This window comes from Dermochelys coriacea, chromosome 1, assembly GCF_009764565.3.
Source record: "Dermochelys coriacea isolate rDerCor1 chromosome 1, rDerCor1.pri.v4, whole genome shotgun sequence".
In the NCBI taxonomy this organism is placed as follows: domain Eukaryota; kingdom Metazoa; phylum Chordata; order Testudines; family Dermochelyidae; genus Dermochelys; species Dermochelys coriacea.
The window spans coordinates 354,164,184-354,174,582 of NC_050068.2; the positions used below are offsets into that span (position 1 = coordinate 354,164,184).

General features: G+C 48.6%; 1 pseudogene; it reads left to right on the forward strand.

The window, feature by feature from the left end:
- The first annotated feature begins 2,465 nt into the window (after positions 1–2,465).
- LOC119859686 lies at positions 2,466–8,520 on the forward strand (annotated as a pseudogene).
- The last annotated feature ends 1,879 nt before the right edge of the window (positions 8,521–10,399 follow it).

Consider the following 10,399-nt stretch of genomic DNA (forward strand, 5'->3'; position numbering starts at 1 on the left):
AAGATGGACATTTTGTCTTGATTCAGGTCAGGAGCTTTTTTAAAAAAAAAAAAATCTCAAAAAGACAGGATGGGAAAACGCAGCTCTGCTGCTCAATACGTGTCAGGTGCTAGACTTCAGGCGAAGAAGTCATTTCACAACAGGTTGGGAGGGGCTGAGCCAGTTGTCACAAGGAGCAAGTTCACATCCTGGAATGATGCTGCTCAAATGCCTCTTAGCACAAGTTTCAAGAAGGTGGCTCAGGGCCGGGGAGTTGCACCACTGAGAGCTTTCTACATCAATAGGGCCAGCTTCAGCACACTTCCCAGGTAAAGTCTGATGGGCTCTCAGCAGGGCCCTATGTACAAGGAGGGCAACCATGCCCCGCTGAACCCACTCACCTGCACGGCTTGGTCTTGGCTACCCCCAGGTTGTCTTCTTGCCCTGGGGCTGCAGTTCACCCAGTGTAGACCTGGGTGATTTCTACTCTCTCATTTTTTATGTAACCCTGCTGCCAGCTGTTGTCAGTAGCAAAAAGGGCTGGGTTCAATTTTCATGGAGTTCCTTCTGAAGACTTAACATGGACCCAGCCCCCACCCAGAAACCTGGGCAACTCTATGTCTCACCCTGGGTATACCTGATACATAAGTGCAGGAACTAGGGATGCTGCTGCACTCCCTGGCTTGAAGTGGTTTCCAGCATATCTAGGGTTTACAGTTTAGTTCAATGGCTCTCAGCATCTCAACTGTACAAATTGTTCCAGCCCCCCTGCCTTGATAGGCAACACTTTTGCAGTCACAAGCACAGAGTCCAGGGGGTTTAAACACAGAGAACTTTGTTGGGGGAAAGGGAGGGACAGTAGAAGGAGCTTGCAGAAAGCCAGCAATTAAAAACTGACCCATTCTCTGAGGTAAGCCTCCCACATACCTACTTTAACCAGAGTCTCAGCCTCAGTCCTCCTGGCAGTTGTGAATGGCCAGCACATTCCAGCCTTGTCCCCAGCTCACAGCCTGCTGTCCTGGGCTGGAGTAGTCTAAGGATGCAGGCCGGTCAGTGCTGCCTGGGCTACTCCAGAGGCTCCTCCACTTGATGCAGCTGAGGTAATTTCAGCTTTAAGTGCTGGGCAGTGAGTCCCACACAAGGGTCCCTTGAAGAGGCCACTGCTTTCTCTGCAGGTTTGGCCAAGCTGCCTTAGCTGTGTGCTATCATCTGAAAGCCACTACCACTCTGCACCATTACCCTCTTGTCACCACAGTTATGTCCCAGCACTGGGCTCAGAGCTACCACTGCTCAGCTCTTTGTGGGAGCAAGATCACTAGACCCAAGGGCCCATAAGAGAATCCTCCCCACAAGAGAGGCAAGGGTGCACACACATCACCCCTCCCCACAGAAAATTAGAGCTTTTTTCCCTCCTGTCTCTTAGACCTCTTCAGGCTCCAGTGCCTGACGCCGTCCCACCACGTGATCCCAGACAGATTCTTGCAGGTTCTTTGTCCCTTCATTGCCCACCAGCGTCAATAGCGTTTTATTGACTTCAAACTCAAACCTTAACGGTATTTAACGAAAATCACCAAACGACCACCTACAACTGGCCCATTCAATCACTGCTGCCTACCCTGCAACAGATGGCAACGGCGATCCCCAGACCAATGGACTCCTACCCAACACCAGGCCTCTCCTCTCCCATTTCACCAAGTGGTGTCAATGGTGAGTTCCCTGCACCCAAAGCCTTCAGGACACCAGGCTGACATTTAACAGGACTCTCCCTAAAGCATACCAGCTCTTGTCATGGATGGGAGCCCTGAGGGGAAAGGGAACAAGGTAGAGGGGGGGGATTGTAATGAACACAGGGTCACAAGCTGAGTGTGAGGATGATGCAGGGGGAGGTACAGCAGGATCAAAGGGCAGTAGAATCAGGAGCTGGGTGTGAGGATGATGCAGGGGTAGGTACAGCAGGAACAAAGGGCAGTAGGGTCAGGAGCTGGGTGTGAGGATGATTCAGGGGTAGGTACAGCAGGAACAAAGGGCAGTAGGGTCAGGAGCTGGGTGTGAGGATGATACAGGGGGAGGTACAGCAGGATCAAAGGGCAGTAGGGCTGGGAGCTGGGTGTAAGGGCGAGTGGGTGGGGTAGATAAGGCAGGATCCTGGGTCTAAGTTTCAGGGAGTGCAGAAGAGTGGAGTGAAGTGCAAGGGTTAAGATGTGCAGCAAAGCCCTTTAGCTGGCGTGAAACAGTAGTGGCTTGGGTGATCCTGGGCTGGGAGGGGCCAATAAAGTCCATGTACTGGGTTTCAACCAACCATCTTAGCTCCAGCGCCAACAGCCAAGAAGCCCCATGGGGGTGGAGTGGGAAGGGGAGTGTTTTTACAGGGCTCTATTCCTGTCATTGACAGTGAGCTGCATTTGGGAGTCTGTCCCTGTGGGCTCCCTCACCCGGGGTTAAATACCACGCCCTCCAGGCAGCCCCAGCCTCAGACCCAGGGAGCAGACAGGTTCCTCCTCAGGCAGGTGAGACCCAGGCATTTCCATGATCTTTCCTCTTTACAGAGTATTTGATGCAAGTGTGAGCTGCCATCCCACCAACTCCCAATGGCAGAGGTTCAGCAAGGGCCAAGCTAGAACTATTGCCACCCCCTCCTCTCTGCCATGCCCAGGTGGCTCCAGCCTGAGTGATGGACCCAGCCACAGGACACCCTGCTGGGTAAGTTGCTCTGAAGCCTCTGCTCTGGGCTCTAACACTCACTGAAACCCAGGGATGAAGGAGCTGAAAGCCAGTCCTAGCCCCTTCCCCATGGGCTGTCAGCCAGTGATCCTGCTGCTTCTGCTGCATGGAAAAGAAAGGGTCAGAGAGTCACTGATTGTTTAGCTAAGTTAGATGTGTTCAAGTCCACAGCGCCTGAGGAAATTTGGCCTGTGGTATTTAAGGAAGTAGCTGAAACAATGTCAGGATCATTAGCAATTATCTTTGAAAACTCATGGAGGACAGGTGAGATCCCCGAAGATGGGAAAATATAGCACTTATCTTCAAAAGGGGGAACAAAGAGGACGCAGGGAATTATAGACCAGCCAACCTATCTTCACTATGTGGAAAGATACTGGAACAAAGCACCTAGAAATAAACAGTGGTATAAGGCCTAGCCAGCACTGATGTGTCCAAAACACAGCATGCCAAACCAACCTAATTTTCATCTTCAGTGGAGTTACAGAACTAGTGGAGAGGGGAAACAGTAGACGTGATGTATCTTGGTTTTAGTAAGGTTTTTGACATAGTCCCAAAGGACACTCTCAAAAGCAAACTAGGGAAATGCATTCTAGATTAAATTACTCTAAGCTGGGTATGCAGTGTTGTTGTAGCCAGGCTTAATCTGCAGCAAGGGAGATTTAGGTTAGATATTAGGAAAAGCTTTCTAACTCTAAAGGTGGTTAAGCTCTGGAAAAAAGTCTTTCAAAGGAGGTTGGGGAATTCCTGTCACTGAAGGTTTTAAAACCAGGTTGGACAAACACCTATCAGGAATGGTCTAGGTTTACTTGGTCCTGTCCCAGCGCAGGGGGCTGGACTTGATGACCTCTTGAAGTCCCTTCCAGTCTGACATTTCTGTGATTACTGGGGTGCGTGGGAAAGAGGGGTGGGGTGTGGGAGCTGGAGTCCAGTAGGGCATCTCCCCAAGTCCTGGGCATGCAGCTGTCCTGCACCAAAGAAGAGTCACGTTGACAGATGTGGAAGGGAAATGTCTGTGCCGGTGGAACATTGCAGAGCAAAGTGCTTCTCTGTCCAAGCCACATGGGAGCAAAGCTGCTGCAGGGTCCCTAGCAGTAGGGTCCACAGTTTCTCAGGAAAGGGCAGCTGCTCTCTCTCAGCACAGATGGTGAATTCACCCCATGCAGAAGTTCAGCCCTAGGCCTAGGTAGCATTTCCCCTACCCAGAGCACCCAGCACCTTGGTGAAACTGTGAAGCTTTAGGAAAGTGACCAGACAACTGTGCAAAACCCCTGACCGTGCAGCTAGCGCCACAGCTGGGCGCTACCCACGAGTAGTAAGGAGAGAGACCTTGCTCTTCACTGCCAGAATCTCCTCCAGTGTGGCTGCTTGTCTGTGAGTCCAGCATTTTCTTTAAAAATAGGGAAATCAAAAGTAAAAAGAACCTTAACCTGGGCTCCCGGCCAGACTTGTGAACACAAAATTAAGACAGTGTCATGGTTTCCACAGCAACATTAATTCGGTCACAGAACCAGACTCTGTACAGTTTCTCTCCTGTTTCTGGGCTGCTGTTGTAATAACAACCTTGGTTGCTGACTGGACCCTCACACACACTGCACTGGTTCAGGCTCCAACTGAGGCTACGTCTACACTAGCCCTTTTGTTGGTGTAACTTATGTCGCTCGGGTGTGAAAAAACACCCCCCTCAGCAATGTAAGTTTCACCGACAGAAGTGCTGGTGCTGACAGCGCTATGTCGGCAGGAGATGCCCTCCCACAGACATCGCTACCGCCGCTTGTTCGGGGTGGTTTAATTATGTTCACGGTAGAGCTCGCTCCTGTCGGCCAAGAGTGGCTATGGGAGCAATCGGCTACTTTGAGTACAGCTGTGCCACTGTAAGCTTGCTAGTGTAGACATGGTCCTAGTCTGTTCCTCCCAGTGTCTCTAGGTTATGAGAGGGAAGCTGTTCACTTTCTTTTCAACCCTACAGATCTCAACCATGAAGCTGTTCAGAGGAAAAGGCAAGAAATCCAAAATGAAACAACAACCCCCAGCAGGAAGTTCTTCTGAATCCCATCAGTCAGAGGCTGGCTCTTGCCCTGAGTGGTAGGCTTTACAGCCCTTATAATTGTGTTATTCTATTTCACGTGGCTCTGAATGCTCTCGTTATCTATATACACGTGGGATCCTTCTCTGATTCCTACTGAGATTTCAATCGATTGCATTCAGTTGCCTTGTGTGCACCTGAGCATGGTTCATTGAGGACTGTGCTGGACTGCAAGCTGTAATCTGGAGTGGGTGAGTTTTCTGGTTCTGCTTGCAGGCTAGCGACTCCGTGGTGACATTTCTGGGAGCAGCAGTCAGTCTAGACAGAGGTGGGGCATTGTGTCTCTCTGGCTTAGGGAGCAGCTTATTTCCTTTCTGATTTTTGGTTCTTGGGTGTAATTGTTCTGAATTCTAATTCTATGCTGCAGCCTTTCAGCAAGATTATTTATATTTATATCTAAACCTGTCCGTGTGTATGCTGTGAACATAACAGAGAAATCAGCTCTTGTGAGAGAGGGTAAACTGAAGCAACTGCTCTACTTCTCTCTCCCTTTCATTATTTTGTAGCCCATCATCATATCTCCTCTGATTTGTTTCCTCTCTAAACTAAACAGTCTCAATCTTTTAACTCTCCCTTCAAATGGATATTTTCTGGGTTTCTACCACACATTTAAAAAGTGCCTCTGTTTTTGCTATATCTTGTCTAAGATAGGGTGACCAGAACAGAACGAGTTGGTCCACTGAGTTACATAACAGCACAATCAGAGTTTCAATAGTAGTTTTTATCCTATTCCTTATGCATGCTAACATGTTATTTGCTTTGTAGACTGTAACAGCAGAAGGGATCATTAAATCATCTAGTCTGACCTCCTGTATATCACAGACCACCCACACACATATCCAGCTCCTACACATTAAACCCAGCAACCAAAATTAGACCAAAAGATTATAGCCCATAGTTGCTCCTGTATTGAATGTAACAACTTGTTTGGCTAAAGCACATCTTCCTGAAAGGTCTCCAGCCTGGGTTTGAAGACAAAATATGGCAAATCCACCATTTCTCTTGGCAGTTTGTTCCAATGGTCAATCACTCTCATTGTTAAAAATTGGAGCCTTATTTTTAATTTGAATTTGTCTGGCTTTAATTTCCAGCCATCGGTTTTTGTTACACCTTTCTCCGCCAGCTGCCCTTTATTAGCAGTATTTCCCCCCACAAAAGGTACTCACACATGGCAATCAAGGGAGCTCTTAACCTTCTTTTTGGTAAGCTAAACAAATCAAGCTCCCGAGTCCCTTAGTGCAAGCCAATTTCATTCCAGCCCTCAAATGATTGTTGAGCCTTTTCATTGATCTAGAGCAATCTTGATTGCTTGATAAATGGGAAAGCTTAATATGGCCAAATATAAGGTCATGCACTTAGGAACAAAGAATGTAGCACCCACATGGGGGACAAATATTTGACTATAGATGACTCTTTAATATAGCAGGCCAAGGCCTATCAAGAGCCAGTGGCTGGAATAGCTGAAGCTAGACAAATTAACGGGCTGTCAGCTCAGGCAGGGCACTGGCCTACCATGCACTCCTCCCTGCCTATGTGCCCTGCACAATGTGGTCCCGATCCTGACTAGGAACCTGATCATTCTGTAAGACACAGGGCTCAGGAAGGACAAAACTAAAGGAGGATTGTGGGGGTGAAAGCTCCTGACAGACCCAAGGTATGTCTACATTGCAGTTAGACACACATGGCTGACCCCATGCCAGCTGACTCAGGCTCGCAGGGCTGTTTCATTGCTGTGTAGACCTTCCTGGACAGGCTGCAGCCTGAGCTCTGGGACCCTCCCACCTCACAGGGGAATAGAGCCCTGGGCTCTAGCCTGAGCCTGGACATCTACACTGCAGTGAAACAGCCCCGCAGCCCGAGCCCCGCGAGCACAAGTCAGCTGGCAGCAGCCAGCCCCAGGTGTCTAACCGCAGTGTAGACCTACCCTAAGTGTCCAGCCCTTCTGCATGTGAAATTGCAGGCATGCTGCTGAAGGTGGTATAGCTCTGAATTCCTGACTCACTCTCAGTCTCTTCTCTCTTCCCCACAGACAAACTTTACCGGCCCCATGGAACAGGAAAATCAGACACAGGTGACAGAGTTCATCTTCCTGGGCTTCTCCAGCCTTCCCCATGGCCAGGCCTTCCTCTTCCTGGTGTTTCTAGAGATCTACCTCATTACTCTGGTGGGGAATTCCATGATATTCACCCTCATTCAGCTGGTTTCCCATCTTCACAGCCCCATGTACTTTTTCCTCAGCCACTTATCCTGCTAGAATATTTGCTTCTCATCAGTCACAGTCCCCAAAAGCCTAGTGAACTTCCTGCGTGAGCAGGAGACCATCTCCTACTGTGAGTGCATGGCCCAGATGTTCTTCCTGATGTCAGTGCGGGAGCCGAGTGTGCACTCCTAGCCATCATGGCCTATGACCGGTACGCAGCCATCTGCAACTCCCTGCGCTACACTGACATCATGAGCGGGAGGGTGTGCTTCCTACTCGCCATGGGGTCCTGGGTCTGGGGTCTCCTGGACTCAGCCATACATACCTTCATGGCCTCCAACTTATCCTTCTGTGGCGCCAACCAGCTTCACCACCTCTTCTGTGATGTCCCTCCCCTGCTGAAGATTGCCTGCAGTGACACCTATGTCAATGAAGTGGCACTTCATGCTGTTAGTGTCTTCGTAGGCCTGAGCCCGTTTCTGCTCATCGTCATCTCCTACCTCTACATCCTGGCAGCCATCCTCAGGATCCGCTCCAACACAGGAAGGCGCAAGGCCTTTTCCACCTGCGCTGCACACCTGATCGTGGTCACCATATACTTTGGGATGGCCAACCTCAACTACAATTGCCCCAGTGCAGGCTACTCCATGGGGGTGGACACCTTGGTCTCCACGCTGTACTCCATTGTCACCCCCCAGGCTGAACCCCCTCTTCTACAGCCTCTGCAACCAGGAAGTGAAGGGGGCCCTGAGGAAGGCTCTAGGGAGCCAGAGGAGGGAATATTCTTCCCCAGGCAGGCAGTGAGGTCCCGGCTGAGGTGAGAGCTGGGAGGTGACTCCTGCTCTGCTCTGACTGTAATGGCTCCTCCTCACTTCCAAGGGAAATGGCTTGTTAGACTTGGCAGCTGTGTAAGGAGTCAGGGTATGGGGCAGAGGGACTCCTTTCACAGCTACCATTGCTAGCAAGGCTCTCTGCCATGTCTCTGAAGCTAAATGGCAAAGTAAGGAGGGAATAGGATACAAGCAAATCTAGAATGCTAGGTTTATGTCTTTGCTTCTCAAGCTGAACATGGACAGAGCTCACCAGACTGCTCCACTGGACCGGTCACTCTGAGATGTGCATCACATTGGAACTCACGAGAATCGCTTACACTGCAGATGAAAATATCCTGACACGGGCAAACATTATGCAGCTGCAGATGGCAGGGCAAGTGATATTGGAGACAGACAAATGGCCAGAACTTGTGCTATCAGTTTTAGCAGCTGGCTGCATTTCAAAATGAATAATTACAACCATTTTTAGTACGTCTAGTCTTCAAAGCCTTTGACAGACAGACAGTAACTTACGAACTGCAAGTAGGCAAAGTCACAACTGCATATTTTGCATGTGGAAATCTGCTGCAGCTGTCTGGAAATATAACACTAGGCTTCTCTGCCTAGCTGATAGAGTAGAAGGTGGTTTCAGGCAGTCACACATTGCAGAAGCAATATGTGACTTGCAGATAATCAAGGCCTATCTGTTCTGCATCATGCTCAACCTAAGTCCTGCACAAAGCCCCTAGATTCTGCAAAACTGATGTAGTAGACAGGAGCCACTAGAGTAGCATCAGATCAATAAAAGCCATCATGTGAAATAATTCAATCAGCAAAAATCCCCTCTCCTCCCACACACACACACATTATTGATTATCATAATATTCAAGTTATTTTAGGCTGCTCCATATTTTCAGATTTCAAGGTACTGCAGAGATTTGTATTGAAAATGCAGAATTACATTGTAGGAGCTGGGTGTCTGAGCCACATGGGAGGCAGTTTGGGATAGGGATAAACACATTCACTGGGTTTCCATACAACCATAAAAGCTAGAAACATAATTGTTCAAATGTTGGTATTCTGGGCAGCAGGGGCTGGGCTATTGCAGGGCAGGCAGGATCATTTCACACTTTTTGCAGGGTGAGGCAGCATCACCGATTGCTTCCTTTCCCTCCCCTCCTTTCCCTCTCAGATGGGTGCTGGAAGGATGCTTCCCTCTGCAGGGCATCCAAGGGGTGGAGGGGTTGGGGGAGTAGAGCCTAGGAAGCTTCCTCCATGAGAGACCTCCTGTCATAAATATAAAGGGAAGGGTAAACTCCTTTAAAATTCCTCCTGGCCAGAGGAAAAACCCTTTCACCTGTAAAGGGTTAAGAAGCTAAGATCCCACCTCTACCACCATGTCAAGTTTCCTTCCCCACTCTGAATTCTACGGTACAGATGTGGGGACCTACATGAAAACCTCCTAAGCTTACTTTTACCAGCTTAGGTTAAAACTTTCCCAAGGTACAAACTATTTTACCTTTTGCCCTTGGACTTTCGCTGCCACCACCAAACGTCTAACTGGGTTTTTTATTAGGAAAGAGCCGTTTGGAAATGTCTTTCCCCCCAAAATCCTCACCAAAACCTTGCGCCCCCCTTCCTGGGGAGGGTTTGGTAAAAAACCTCACCAATTTGTGTAGGTAACCACAGACCCAAACCCTTGGATCTTAAGAACAATGAAAAAGCATTCAGTTTCTTAAAAGAAGAATTTTAATAGACAAAAAAGTAGCAAGAATCACCTCTGTAAAATCAGGATGGTAAATACCTTACAGGGTAATTAGATTCAAAATATAGAGAATCCCTCTAGGCAAAACCTTAAGTTACAAAAAGACACAAAAACAGGAATATCCATTCTGTTCAGCACAGCTTATTTTCTCAGCTATTTAAAGAAATCATAGTCTAATGCATATCTAGCTAGATTACTTATTAAGTTCTAATATAGCAAAAAGCCTGGTATGATAAACATGCCAGAGAGCGTTCCTTAATAATTAGGAGACCAGGTCATGGTCTTAAAGGCGCTCCAGGCCCATAAAATGGAAGAGTCGTGGGAAGGGCCATTCACGGTCCAGGAGCACCTGGGAGCTGTTAATTACCTCATAGCATTTCCCACCTCCAACCGAAAGCCTAAGGTATACCATATTAATTCTCTAAAGTCCTTTTATCCCAGAGAATTAAAGGTTTGTCAGTTTACAGCCCAGGGAGGAGATGACGTTGAGTGGCCTGAAGGTGTCTACTATGAAGGGAAAAGTGCTGGTGACGTGGAAGAGGTGAACCTCTCCATGACCCTCGGGCATATGCAGTGACAGCAGATCCAGGAGCTGTGCACTAGCTACGCGCTGACGTTCTCAGCCACCCCAGGACTGACTGAACGGGCATACCACTCCATTGACACAGGTGATGCTCACCCAATTAAAGTCCAACCTTACCAAGTATCTCCTCAAGCTAAAACTGCTATAGAATGGGAGATCCAGGATATGTTACAGATGGGTGTAATCTGCCCCTCTGGCAGTGCATGGGCATCTCCAGTGGTTCTAGTTCCCAAACCAGATGGGGAGATACGTTTTT